The sequence below is a fragment of the Rhinoderma darwinii genome, chromosome 2 (genome assembly GCF_050947455.1).
Source record: "Rhinoderma darwinii isolate aRhiDar2 chromosome 2, aRhiDar2.hap1, whole genome shotgun sequence".
Taxonomy (NCBI): Eukaryota; Metazoa; Chordata; class Amphibia; order Anura; family Rhinodermatidae; genus Rhinoderma; species Rhinoderma darwinii.
The window spans coordinates 232,801,748-232,816,350 of NC_134688.1; the positions used below are offsets into that span (position 1 = coordinate 232,801,748).

At 42.2% G+C, this 14,603-nt stretch overlaps 1 protein-coding gene across 7 annotated transcripts in view; it reads left to right on the plus strand.

The window, feature by feature from the left end:
• RPH3AL (rabphilin 3A like (without C2 domains)) overlaps positions 1-14,603 on the plus strand; it is a 340,146-nt gene that overhangs the window by 202,091 nt on the left and 123,452 nt on the right. The gene's annotated exons all lie outside the window — the stretch shown is intronic.

Below are 14,603 nucleotides of genomic sequence, written 5' to 3' on the forward strand. Positions count from 1 at the left end.
AATATTGCCATTTTCCACTGATATGCCATTTTAGTGCTTAATATGTTGTGCCCAGTTTGTGCTACTGAAGACAAATACCTCATAAAACGTTAAGAGGCTTCTCCAGGGTATGGCGATGCCATATATGTGGGCGCAAACTGCTGTTTGGGTACGCTGCAGGGGTCAGAAGGGAGGGACGCCATTTTGCTTGGTAATAGTTCTGTTTTGGGGTTTCAGTTTATGATGTGGGCGCATATGTATAGGGCCGCCATCAGGAATTTCAGGGCCCCATACAGCTACATTTTCTTGGCCCCCCTACCGTGGCACCGCCTGTTAACGGTACTCCGTCCAGCACTATATCATGCTACCCAGGGCCGTCATCAGGGGGGTATTAGGGGTACTGATGTGAGGGGCCCGGCCAAACTTAATTGAAAGGGGGGCCCGGCAACTGTCGTGACTTGCCTTTGGTAGAAAAAAAACAGGCCCCTGCAATGGGGCTCGTTTTTTTCACCAAAAGAATGTCGTGAGCTGCGGGGCCCCCCCTCTCGTCATGGGGGCCGTCAAACACCGCCCGCGTGACCGATCGCGCGCACCCGCCAACTCCCGCGCGTCCGCAAGCGCGCACCCGCGACCGCCCGCGAATGCGTCCACCAGAGCGCACCAGCGACCACACGTACCCGTGACCGCCCGCCCGCGCACCCGCGACCGCCTGGAACCGCGCACCGAATTTTGAGGCAGATTTTGACCTGCCCACACTATCTTCCTGCGTTTTTTGCCCGCGGCGATTGAGGACAGCAGACAAAAAATGCAGCGAAAAATGCATTTTCTGCCTCCCATTGATTTCGATGGGAGGTCAGAGGCGGAACCGCGACAAGAAAGGATGTGCTGCTTTTTCTTTTTTCCGCGACTGGCTCCCATTGATTTCAGATTAAATCAATGGGAGGCGGTTTTGGAAGTTGTTTGGTGCCGATTCTGATGCAGTGTCCGAGTCAATATCAAGGCCCAAAAACTCTGTGAACTGGGCCTTATTGTTAGGGCTTATTCAGACGAACGTGTAATACATCCATGCAACGCACGTGATTTTCACGCGCCTCGCACGGACCTATGTTACTCTATGGGGCCGTGCAGACTGTCAGTGATTTTCACGCAGCGTGAGTGTCTGCTGTGTAAAACTCACGACATGTCCTATATTTGTGCGTGGTTGGCGCATCACGCACCCATTGAAGTCAATGGGTGGGTGAAAATCACACCCAGCACTTCCGCAGCAGTATAATCTATGAATGAAAACAGAAAAGCACCACATGCTACAAACATAGTGTCATAATGGTGGCGGCTGCGCGAAACTCACGCAGCCGCGCATTATACACTGCTGCCACACGGAGCTGTTATGGACCTTTTGCATGCGCAAAATGCCACGTTTTTTGCACGCGCAAAAAGCACACGCTTGTGTAAATCCGGCCTTAGGGTAGGAACACACTAGGCATGGACACTGTGGATTTTATGCAACACATTTTATTGTGGAAAATCCGCAGCGTATTACAGTCGCAGCAGAGTGGATGAGATTTAAACAAATCTCATCCACACGCTGCAAAAAAAAAATTTGACCTGCAGTGTGGCTTTTTAAGCCGCAGCATGTCAATGTATTCTGTGGAATCACTGCTCCTCGGTTGCGGAAATGCTGCGGTTCTGCCGCAAAAATCACAAATGAGAAAAAAAAAGGTACTTTTTTAAATTTATAAAAAAGTTTATACTTACCCGGCCGTAGTTTAGGCGACGCGATCCTCTATTCTTAGCGCAGCCCAGCCTCCTGTCATGACGTTTCATCCCATGTGACTGCTGCAGCAGTCACATGGTCTACAGCATCATCCCAGGAGCGTGTACAACTGGGCGTGTATTGTGTGTTTACATCTGGTCGTTTTTACTTCTTTTACTAGCTGGGCGTTGTGAATAGAGCATCATCCACTTCTCTTCGTCAACACCCAGCTTCTGGCAGTGCACAGACACACAACGTGTTCTCGAGAGATCACGCTGTGACGTCACTCACTTCCTGCCCCAGGTCCTGCATCGTGTCGGACGAGCGAGGACACATCGGCACCAGAGGCTACAGTTGATTCTGCGGCAGCATCAGCGTTTGCAGGTAAGTAGCTACATCGACTTACCTGCAGACGCCGATGCTGCTGCAGAATCAAATGTAGCCTCTGGTGCCGATGTGTCCTCGCTCGTCCGACACGATGCAGGACCGGGGGCAGGAAGTGACGTCACAGCGTGATCTCTCGAGAACACGCTGTGTGTCTGTGCACTGCCAGAAGCTGGGTGTTGACGAAGAGAAGTGGATGATGCTGATTCGTCAGCATCATACACTTCTATTCACAACGCCCAGCTAGTAAAACAAGTAAAAACGCCCAGATGTACACACACAATACACGCCCAGTTGTACTTTTAACTTTAAACACGCCCAGTTGTACTTTAGAAAGCCTCATTTGCATAAATATAAAAATGGTCATAACTTGGCCAAAAATGCTCGTTTTAAAAAAAAAAAACAAACGTTACTGTTATCTACATTGCAGCGCCGATCTGCTGCAATAGGAGATAGGGGTTGCAAAATCTGGTGAGAGAGCCTCTTTAAAAAGCCACACTGCAGGTCAAATTTTTTTTTGCAGCGTGTGGATGAGATTTGTTCAAATCTCATCCCCTCTGCTGCGACTGTAATACGCTGCGGATTTTCCACAATAAAATGTGTTGCATAAAATCCGCAGTGTTCATGCCCAGTGTGTTCTTACCCTAAGGCCGGATTTACACAAGCGTGTGCTTTTTGCGCGCGCAAAAAAGTGGCATTTTGCGCATGCAAAAGGTCCATAACAGCTCCGTGTGGCAGCAGCGTATGATGCGCGGCTGCTTGATTTTCGCGCAGCCGCCATCATTATGACACTCTGTTTGTATGTTTGTAGCACGTGGTGCTTTTCTGTTTTCATTCATAGTTTATACGCCTGCGGGAGTGCTGGGCGTGATTTTCACGCACCCATTGACTTCAATGGGTGCGTGATGCGCGAACAATGCACAAATATAGGACATGTCGTGAGTTTTACGCAGCGGACACACGGACTCACGCTGCGTGAAAATCACTGACAGTCTGCACGGCCCCATAGACTAACACAGGTCCGTGCGAGGCGCGTAAAAATCACGCGCGTTGCACGGACGTATTACACGTTCGTCTGAATAAGCCCTAACAATAAGGCCCAGTTCTCAGAGTTTTTTGGCCTTGATATTGACTCGGACACTGCGTCAGAATCCGCACCAAACAACTTCCAAAACCGCCTCCCATTGATTTAATCTGAAATCAATGGGAGCCAGTTGCGGAAAAAAGCAGCACGTCCTTTCTTGCCGCGGTTCCGCCTCTGACCTCCCATCGAAATCAATGGGAGAGTAGAACCTATCCATAGGGTATATACATGCATCATTTTATATAGACATTTCCCCATGTAACACGACTGTGCTCCTTTAAATATTGTACCAAGAAAGAGTGCATGGAGTCTTTAAGTCAAGAGATAAAACATATACTTTATTTAGCAAAATCTAAAAAGTTACTACATGAACTATTTAAAAATGAAACACCACAGATGATCGCCAAAACATGAGGCAATTGTATCATGAGATTTCACATAACCATTATGTATCCACATATACATTGGTATATAGTACCATAAATGAATAAAGTGCATAGTGCAACATGATTACTTTGACCATCAGTATATCTATTTCTAAGGGTATGGAAATTTGTGTATACTGTTACCAGCCTCAATGCAAGGGCCAATAGGGCCCCCCCCTACCACTATTCTATTTAGTAAAGTGCTAAGTGCAACAATGAACAACTTGAAAAAAGGTGGACTACTGACCCATGATGCTGTGTCTCAAGAAAAGGCGACCTGCCCCGACGCGCGTTTCGGCTTCCGCCTTCGTCTGAGGCTGGTAACAGTATACACAAATTTCCATACCCTTAGAAATAGATATACTGATGTTCAAAGTAATCATGTTGCACTATGCACTTTATTCATTTATGGTACTATATACCAATGTATATGTGGATACATAATGGTTATGTGAAATCTCATGATCAAATTGCCTCATGTTTTGGCGATCTTTTTGTCTGTCAACTGTGGTGTTTCATTTTGAAACAGTTCATGTAGTAACTTTTTAGATTTTGCTAAATAAAGTATATGTTTTATCTCTTGACTTAAAGACTCCATGCACTCTTTCTTGGTACGAAATCAATGGGAGGCAGAAAATGCATTTTTCGCTGCGTTTTTTGTCTGCTGTCCTCAATCGCCGCAGGCAAAAAACGCAGCAAAAAAACACTGCAAGATAGTGTAGGCAGGTCAAAATCTGCCTCAAAATTCTTTAAGGAATTTTGAGGCAGATTTTTTTTTGCCTGCAAAATACTGTGTGAACAAGGCCATACTTAATCAGCACTTTGAGATACTTTACTCACTGTGTCAGAAGAGCTGCTCCCACTCCAGTCCTCTTCAGGCGATGTCTTCGGTCCAGACGTCCAGTCCTTCACCTCCAGCCAGGCTCCAGGTAAGTTGTGTCAATGTGTGTCCGCGGGTGCGCGCTTCCGGGCTTTCGCGGGTGCGCGCGCGGGCGGTCTCGAGTGCTGGCGTTCGTGGGTGCACGCTCGCGAGTGTGCACACGCGGGAGTTTCCTTGTGCGCACTATCGTTCGCGCGGGCGGACTGTTTGATGGCCCCCCATGACGAGAGGGGGGGGCCCCGCAGCTCACGACATTCTTTTGGTGAAAAAAAACGTTGTTTTTTCCTACCAAAGGCAAGTCGCGGCAGTTGCCGGGCCCCCCTTTCAAGTAGGTTTGGCCGGGCCCCTCACACCAGTACCCCTAATACCCCCCTGATGGCGGCCCTGCATATGTTAGCTGTGCGGAGTACATCAGGGCATAATAAGAGTGTATAATAATGCAGTAAATAATAATTCATAGATATGTGGCCAGTGTCGCACTGATAAATGGTGCCCGATCTTATCCGCTTTTTGAACACACTGCACATTTTGCATCACCATAGTCTGGGAGCCAGAACTTCTTTATTTTTTTTCTCCACCGGAGCTGTGCTAGGGCTTATTTATTGCAGGACAATCTGTAGTTTTCATTTTTTAGTTGATTTTTTTGAGGCGTTCACAGTGCGCTATAAATGACAATTTTACTTTATTTGCAGGTCGATACGATTACGGTGATACCATATGTATATAGGTTTCTTTATGTAAATAAAATCACTTTTTTTTATAAAATAATTCTGAGAGCCATAACTTTTTTATTTTTCAGTCAAAAAAGCTGTGTAAGGGCTTGTTTTTTGCGGGACGGATTGTAGTTTTTATTGGTACTATTTTCGGGTACATGCGACTTTTTGATCACTTTTTATTCTCTATTTTGGGAGGGGCGGTTACCAAAAAATAACGATTCTGGTGTAGTTTTTGATTGATTTTCTTTGGGGTGTTCATCGTGCGGAAAAAATAACTTTATAGTTTTATGGTTGGGGTCGTTACGAACACGGTTATACCAGATATGTGTACTCTTTTTAACATGTTCATTTTTTTCCTACAGCGAAACTCTTATTATAGGAAAATAATTATTTTTGGTTTATATAACATGACTTATTTTGACACTTTTTTTTAAAACATTTTTATTACCTTTTGTTTTTTTACTTGTCCCACTAGGGGACATTTAGACTTGCATCTTTGATCGCTGCTAGAGTATATTATACTACCTACGTAGTGTAACTTGTTCTAACTGTCATTGTGACGTGACAGTCACACTGACAGGAAGCCTCGGAGGACCGGCCCGAGGCTGCTCCTCCGTGGCTTCCGTACGTGGCAATCCGGAGGCTATTGTCTGGCCTCCGATTGCCACATCAAGCATCGGCAGCCCCCACAATCACTTTGTGCGGGCTACCGATGTGCTTCAAACTTCTTAAATGCGGCAATCGCAATCCGTCGGCGCATTTATGGGGTTAATTGCCGAAATCAGCGGCGATTGTCCGCTGACCGGCAAGACTGGAGTGTCAGCTGTCCCCGGTTCCTGGACACTGTCCGTTCTGCAACTGTACGTCCTGGTGCGGGAAGCAAGCCCTCTGCAGGACGTACAGTGCGGGAAGAGGTTAATGACGGCGCGATTTCTTTTTCCCATTTTTTTTTTTTACTAGCATTTTAAAAGCCATAACTTTTTAGTATTTTTCCATAGACCTAACCGTGTAAGGGCTTGTTTTTTTGCGTGACAAGTATTTTTTTATGGCACCATTTTGGGGTAAACCTAAATTATGCGTTTTCTAAATCAGTTTTTATTTGATTTTTCAAAACATACAGGTGAAAAGGCAATTATTCACATCAGCGTTGCCCTTCCGTTGAGGGGTACCGTCTGAGGTTTCCGTCGGAGGTTTCCATCAGGTTAACCCCTCAACGGAAAGGAAAGCGGAAACCCTAGCTTCCGTTTCCTTCACCATTGATCTCAATGGTGACAGAAATGTTGTTAATGGTTTCCGTTGGTCACCGTTGTGACAGGGTTCCGTTGTTTTCACGGAATCAATAGTGCAGTCGACTATATATAAAGAAACCTTTGTTTGATATTATATTCCCGTCCACAAAGCTCCTCAAAGAGGAACAATTGATGGACTTTTCCATCCAATTTCTGTATCAAAGGGGATTTAGTCTATCTACATCTAAATGGAATAAGCAGTTTATCTGCTTGTATAAGCCAGGTAATCAGAAAATATTTGGTCAGTTTGTCTACCAATGCGCAATGCCAATTTTGTGAGTTCATGCAGGACTTGTCGATCAAGGCAGCAGCTACAGGAAACACCAAGAGGTTGAGAATGACGAAAGTCAAGAGGTGAGACCCTGTGGTGGATGACTTTTCAGTTGACAGGTAGCAGAGTTAAATAGTAGGGACTTTGTTTTCTCTGTCATGTAGAATTACCAGGTGACACCTTTGTATACACCTCCATGAGGAAACATTTTTCCCTCTAGCAGATGATTTTTCCGTTGACCAGCAGCAAAGTCACATGACAAGGAAGAATAATTCACCATCATGTAACTATCATCTGTCAACTGAAAAGTCATCCACCAGAGGGAAAAATGTTTCCCAATGGGGGAATACCAGAAATTTAAAGAACAAATTATTTTGTGAGACATTTCCTTTAAGGGAGTATAGGAGGTCAGGGTTAGCCGATGTTTGCGTTCCTAAAACTTTGATGGACTTTTGAGTCCACATAAAGGTAGAGATGGGTTTCAATGTTTTAATTACAGAAGGGAAAGCTCAAACAATTTAAAATTTACCTAAATTATCTTTGAAGTTAGAACCCCGTCTGATCGAATCAAAGAGTCGTAAGATCGAGGGAACAGCTATAGTAGTCATTGGTAAAACCACTAGGTTGTCTGCAAATTTCTGCCGTTGTATGGGTGTAGTTTCCCTATTCCAACTCTTGTATCTCTGGGGTTTACCGGATTTTATGAATAAGCGTTTCCATAATCAAGATAAAAAGTGCTACGGATAGGGGGCATCCCTGTCAGGTGCCATTCCTTATGTGGAATAGGCCAACATGGGCTGTGGGGTGTGAGTAAAGAGAGAATGCTTCTTAATTAAAACTAGAGGGTAGTCCTCATGAAGACCCAGTCAGCACGATCTAAAGCCGCCTTGGCATCTGTACCGAGAAGGACAAGCGTTATCTTGTTTTTCTGTGTGTAAATCGTGTATAAAGTTGTTAAATTTACATTCCAGGAGTAAAAAAAACATCAGTTCAGGTCCAACCAATCCTTTCAAAATCTCCAGCATTCTGGTTGCCAACAATTTGGACCACCACTTAAATTAGTGTTAAGCAGCGATACTGGTCGGTAACTAGAGCAAAGTTCTGAGTCTTTTTCTTCCTTTTAAATAATAGAAATGTATTGTGCTGGCCAAGAAACCCCAGCTAACAGGGAATTACAAACTTTCAAAAATTTGGGAACCATAATGTCAGAAAACCTTTTGTAGTAAGCGATTGGGAACCCATCCAGACCCAGGCTTTTGCTGTTAGGAATAATGGAAAGTACTGCGGAAAGTTCAAAGCCAGTGAACGATAAATCTGATAAAATAGGGAGCTTAATATAGGTCGAAAAAGAGTATATATAGTCATGTTTTAAGGGGAGTCATAATTTTCATTGATTAGGTTAATATTGTATAGGGATTGGTAATATAAGCTAAATTCTGCAGCAATATTTACTCTATCTGTATGGCATAACCCTGAGGAAGACTTCACCGAGTGAACAAAGGATTGTTTGTTCCTTCTGCATTTAACCCCTTCCCTCTTTGGCCACTTTTGACCTTCCTGACAGAGCCTCATTTTTCAAATATGAGATGTTTCACTTTATGGGTTAATATTTTCGGAATGCTTTTTACCTATCCAAGCGATTCTGAGATTGTTTTCACGTAACTTTCTCGTTGGACTTTGTTACTGGCAAAATTTTCTCGATACATTCAGTATTTAATTGTGAAAAACACCAAAATTTAGCAAAAAATTGCAAAGATTTGCATTTTTCTAAATTTAAATGTATCTGTTTGTAAGACAGGCAGTTATACCACACAAAATTTTTCGTAAATAACATACCCCATATGTCTACTTTAGATTGGCATCGTTTTTTGAACATCCTTTTATTTTTCTAGGACATTACAAGGCTTAGAACTTTAGCAGCAATTTTTCACAATTTCAAGAAAATGTCAAAAGGCTATTTTTACAGGGGCCAGTTCAGTTTTGAAGTGGCTTTGAGGTCCTTATATATTAGAAACCCCAAATAAGTCACCCCATTTTAAAAACTTTACCACTCAAAGTATTCAAAACAGCATTTAGAAAGTTTCTTAACCCTTTAGACGTTTCACAGGAATTAAGGCAAAGTAGAGGTGAAATTTACAAATTTCATTATTTTTTGCAGAAATTAATTTTTAATCCCATTTTGTTGTAACACAAAGTTTTACCAAGGAAATGCAACTCAATATTTATTGCCCAGATTCTGCAGTTTTAGGAAATGTCCCACATGTGGTCCTAATATGCCTATAGACTGAAGCACTGGCCTCCGAAGCAAAGGAGCACCTAGAGGATTTAGGGGCCTTCTTTTTATTAGAATATATTTTAGGCACCATGTCAGTTTGAAGGGCTGTTGCAGTGCCAAAACAGTGGAAATTCCCCAAAAGTGACCCCATTTGGAAAACTACACACCTCAATGAAATTATCTAGAGGTATAGTGAGCATTTTGATGGCACAGGTTTTTTCCGAAATGTTGGAATTAGGCCGTGAAAATTAAAATCAAAATTTTTTCAAAGAAAATGTAGGTTTAGCTAATTTTTTCTCATTTTCACAAGGACTAAAGGAGAAAAAGCACTGCAAAATTTGTAAAGCAATTTCTCCCGAGTAAAACAATACCCCACCTGGTCAAAAACGGCTGTTTAGACACACGGCAGGGCTTAGAAGGGAAAGAGTGCCATTTGGCTTTTGGAGCACAAATTTAGCAGGAATGGTTTGCGGGTGCCATGTCACATATGCAAAGCCCTTGAGGGACCAAAACAATGAAAACACCCAAAAAGTGACTCCATTTAGGAAACTACACTACTTGAAGAATTCATCCAGTGGTGTAGTGAGCATTTTGATCCCACATGTGTTTCATAGAATTTATTAGAATAGGGCAGTGAAAATAAAAACCATCCCTTTTCTTCAATAAGATGTAGCTTTAGCTCAAAATGTTTCATTTTCTCAACAAATAAAGGAAAAAAAGAACCCCAATACTTGCAATTTCTCACAAGTATGGCAATACCCCATTTGTGGTCATAAACTGCTGTGTGGGCACACAGTAGGGCTCAGAAGTGAAGGAGCGCCATTTTGCTTTTGGAGTGCAAATTTTGCTGGATTGGTTTCTGGTCGCTATGTCATATTTGTAAAGCCCCTGTGGGACCAAACCGTGGAAACCCCCCAGAAGTGACCCCATTTTGGAATCTACACCCCTCAAGTTATTCACCTAGGGGTGTAGTGAGCATGTTAACCCCGCAGTTGTTTTGCAGAAATTAGTGTGCACTCGATGTTGCAAAGTGAAAATGGTATTTTTTGCATAGATATGCCAATATGTGGTGCCCAGCTTGTGCCACCATAACAAGACAGCTCCATAATTATTATGCTGTGTTTCCTGGTTTTAGAATCACCCTACATGTGGCCCTAATCTTTTGCCTGACATTTGACAGGGCTCAAGAGTGAAAGTGTACCATGTAAAAATAAGGGCCTAATTTGGCGATTTACAAAGTATTGGTTCACAATTGCAGAGCTCTGATGTGAAATAATAAGTTACCCCTGAGAAGTGACCCCATTTTGGAAACTGCACCCCTCAAGGCATTTATTAAGTGGTGTAGTGAGCAATTTAACCACGCAGGTGTTCTCCATAAATTAATGTGCTGCGGGTGGTGCAAAGTAAAAATTAAAATTTTTCCCTAGATATGCCACTCCAGTGGCAAATATGTCGTGCCCAGCTTGTGCCACTGAAGACACACATCCCAAAAATAGTTAAAAGGTTTCTCCCGGGTATGGCGATGACATATATGTGGAAGTAAACTTCTGTTTGGGCACGCTGTAGGGTTCAGAGGGGAGGGAGCGCCATTTGGCTTTTGGAGTGCGGATTTTTCTTGCTGGTAGATTTGTTTGAGTATTGCTGGTGTTTCCTTTAATAATGTGGGGGCAAATGTACGTTGTGCAGAGTACATCAGGGGCATAGTCAGGTGGTATAATAATGGGGTAAAAAAAAAAAAGTCAAATAATCCATAGATGTGTGTTACGCTGTGAAGCAATCCTTTTTGCACAGGCCAGTTTTAGAACCTTTGTCTCCATGAACATAATGTTTGTACTTCATATTAAGAATGTTTCTTAATTGTGGTCTAAGAAGTGAAAGATCCTCCTGGGCAGTCTGTAGGTTAGAATATTTACTTAGTTACTTAGTCCACAGAGTCTAGGAAAGAAAGAAAGAAAAAGGATCTCTCTGCTGCTGAAAAGCATGAAATAGTGCAATACCTTGGACAAGGTATGAAAACATTGGATATTTCAAGAAAACTTAGGCGTAATCATGGTAATGTGAAAAGATTTGTGGCTGATTCGGAGCACAGACGGGTTAGTTGAGATAAAGGCAAAATGAGGAAGGTTTCTGCCAGACAAATTAATAGGATTAGGAGAGCAGCTGCTAAAATGCCATTGCAAAGCAGCAAACAGGTATTTGAAGCCGCTGGTAACTCTGGAGTCCCGCGAACCTCAAGGTGTAGGATCCTCCAGAGGTTTGCAAGTGTGCATAAAGCTATTATTCGGCCACCCCTAAACAATGCTCACAAGCAGAAACGGTTGCAGTGGGCTCAGAAATACATAAAGACTAATTTTTAAACCGTGTTGTTTACTGATGAGTGCCGTGCAACCCTGGATTGTCCAGATGGATGGAGTAGTGGATGGTTGGTGAATGGCCACCATGTCCCAACAAGGCTGCGACATCAGCAAGGAGGTGGCGGAGTCATGTTTTGGGCTGGAATCATGGAGAGAGAGCTGGTAGGCCCCTTTAGGATCCCCGATGGTGTGAAAATGACCTCTGCAAAGTACGTAGAGTTTATGACTGACCACTTTCTTCCGTGGTACAAAAAGAAGAACCGTACCTTCCGTAGCAAAATTATCTTCATGCATGACAATGCACCATCTAATGCTGCAAAGAATACCTCTGTGTCATTGGCTGCTATGGGCATAAAAGGAGAGAAACTCATAGTGTGGCCCCCATGTTCCCCTGACCTCAACCCTATTGAGAACCTTTGGAGCATCCTCAAGCAAAATATCTATGAGGGTTGGAGGCAGTTCACATCAAAACACAAGCTCTGGGAGGCTATTTTGACATCCTGCAAAGATATTCAAGCAGAAACTGTCCAAATACTCACAAATTCAATGGATGCAAGAATTGTGAAGGTGATATCAAAGAAGGGGTCCTATGTTAACATGTAACTTGGCCTGTTAAGTTTTTTTTGATTGAAAGAGCTTTTGATTTCTGTAAATATGACCTCCTGATTCTGCAAATTCAACAAATTACCATTTTAGTTCTCTTTACAACCTTTAAAATGTTTTGATCTCTGTTGTGCATAATAATTTGAAACAGTGCATTTTGAGTTTTTTACTTCTAAAAAAAAATCTGTTATCATTAGGAGATTTATTCAATAAAATTAGCATTATACTCCAACGGTTGATGGCTTGAAGATTATACTGACTGTCATTTGCATCGACTATTTAGGAAAATTAGCGAAAAATAACATTTGCATAATTTGGAACGCGGTGTATAAGCATTGAGTGGCATCTATTTAAAATGTTTTTGGTTTGTGAAAAGCTGTGTGAAAATGGCAGGGATTTTGTCATTTTTACACACGTAAAAGAAAAAATGCAATATTGCAGTTTTTACATTAGCAGCTAGAAATAGGCTCATCACACTGGTAGGTAAAAGCACATCTTTTTACAGTCTGTTGTAAAACTGAATATTATCAATTCTTCATCATAATTCGTAAGTGAACTGCTCTACTCTACTTTCTGAGCATCAGTATAACTAAAAAAAAAGTCAATAATGTTTCTTGATTTGTTAGCAGCGGTAAAAACTGTTCCTACACTATGTTAAACTGTTTAGGCCGGACTCACACGAGCGTGTGCGTTTTGCTCGCGCAAAGTTCAGTGTGGCATCTGTATATGGTGTGTGGCTGCGTGATTTTCGCGCAGCCGGCATCATTATGACACTCTGTTTTTATGTTACGAAACAGTAAGGAAGGAGGAGCTTTTATGTTTCCCTTCACTTCTGTAACAACTGTAGCGCGAATCACGCGCTTCACCCGGAAGTGCTTCCGTGTGCCTTGCGCGATTTGCACAGACCCATTGACTTCAATGGGTGCGTGCTGCGCGAAACACAGGCAAGTATAGGACTCGTCGTGAGTTTTACGCAGCGGACACACGCTGCATGAAAATCACTGACAGTCTGAACGTCCCCATAGCCTAACATAGGTCAGTGCGTCGTGCGTGATTTTCACGCACGTAATATACGTTCATGTGAATAAGGCCTTACACAGTTGACAAATATAGAGACTACAATGAATATATCCTGTACAATAAGCAGAGATGGAGCTCATCTGAAAAAGTTTTTCTAGTTTCCGTTTTAGGTAAACACTGTGAATGGTAGAAACAAACACTAGACTTACTGTATATAGTATATAAATCCTGTTTTCAGACTTGTTAGTGTCTTGCTCATAATAGTCTACTAGGTTACTGGTATTCCTGTATGCAGATCCTGGTTGTGGCTCCAGCTACATCCTAAGCTTCCTTCTCGTTTTTTTTTTCTAGTGCTGTGTTTTAGGTCGGATTGACTTGTGTTTTGTTCTTCTAGCTTTGTTGACTCCCTTACCATTGGTTCCCTGGTCCTGTTTCTGCTCGGTTTAGTTCTAAACAAATGAGCCTATTTTTTATAGTGGATCAGTCTATACATATACCATTGGCCACAAAGAAATCTCATGATTATATGCATAACACATATTGCAAGTGTTGAGTGTATAATGACAATTTACTTTTTTACATAATGTGCTACTAAGGTGCATCCAAGTCCAAGATAAGTGTCCTGTGTTTTTAGACCGCACAGCTTCATGTTGAAAGTATAACATGGATTTAATGCTGCATGGGAAATGTCATCTCTCTTTCTCTTGGCTGAAATTTGGAGGATTTGATTTAATCTTTCCCAGCTGTGCAGAAAGACCGTCATAAACTGTGCTTATTATGTTTCTCAAAGCCGACAGACTGTTGTTTGTCAAAGAACATAAAGCGTAATTATACATTTTAGACAGTCTGCCAGATATTATAATTACTCCCCTAATGTCTTATTTCCATACGTTTTGTAGATTGTAGTGGGCATGAATGGTTAGATTTGCATTGGTAGTATATGTTTTCAGCGATCATATTCTTAATGATGACACAATTAAAATGGCTTTGTTTGCATAAATTTACTTTCCATGTACCTATGTGATAAGATACTGTATGTTAGGCATTTACAGATCATCTTCTGCTGCCTTTTTTTTTTTTTTTCATGCTCCTTGTAAAGTCTAAGATCTAACAGAATTTTTAAGTAGACCGTACTACCGTGCTGTTTTTTGTCATTACATGCAATGTAAAAAGGAGGCTATTTCAGAAAGCTGCTCTGTCAGAATAGAGCAATATATGTTGAGAATATTATGTACTCTCAGGCGGGCAGCCATATCTACTACAGAAACAAGCATGGAAGAAGCTGCCTGGAATCAAGTGTAACTGTATGGACTTTTCCACACGTAACGGGATTGCTGCGTGTTTTCCATTCGGAATTGCGGATGGAAAATACGCAGCAGAATACAGTAGCAGAAAAGTGGGTGAGGTTTAACAAACGCTGAGTAAAATTTCAGTGCAGAAATTCGCCTGCGGTGCGTATTTTATGTACCGCAGCATGTCCATTTCTACTGCAGAAAGTTGACTGAATTGCTGAGTTTTTCAGAAAAAGATATCACCATATCCCAGCATTGAAAAAAAAAAAACGCAGCAA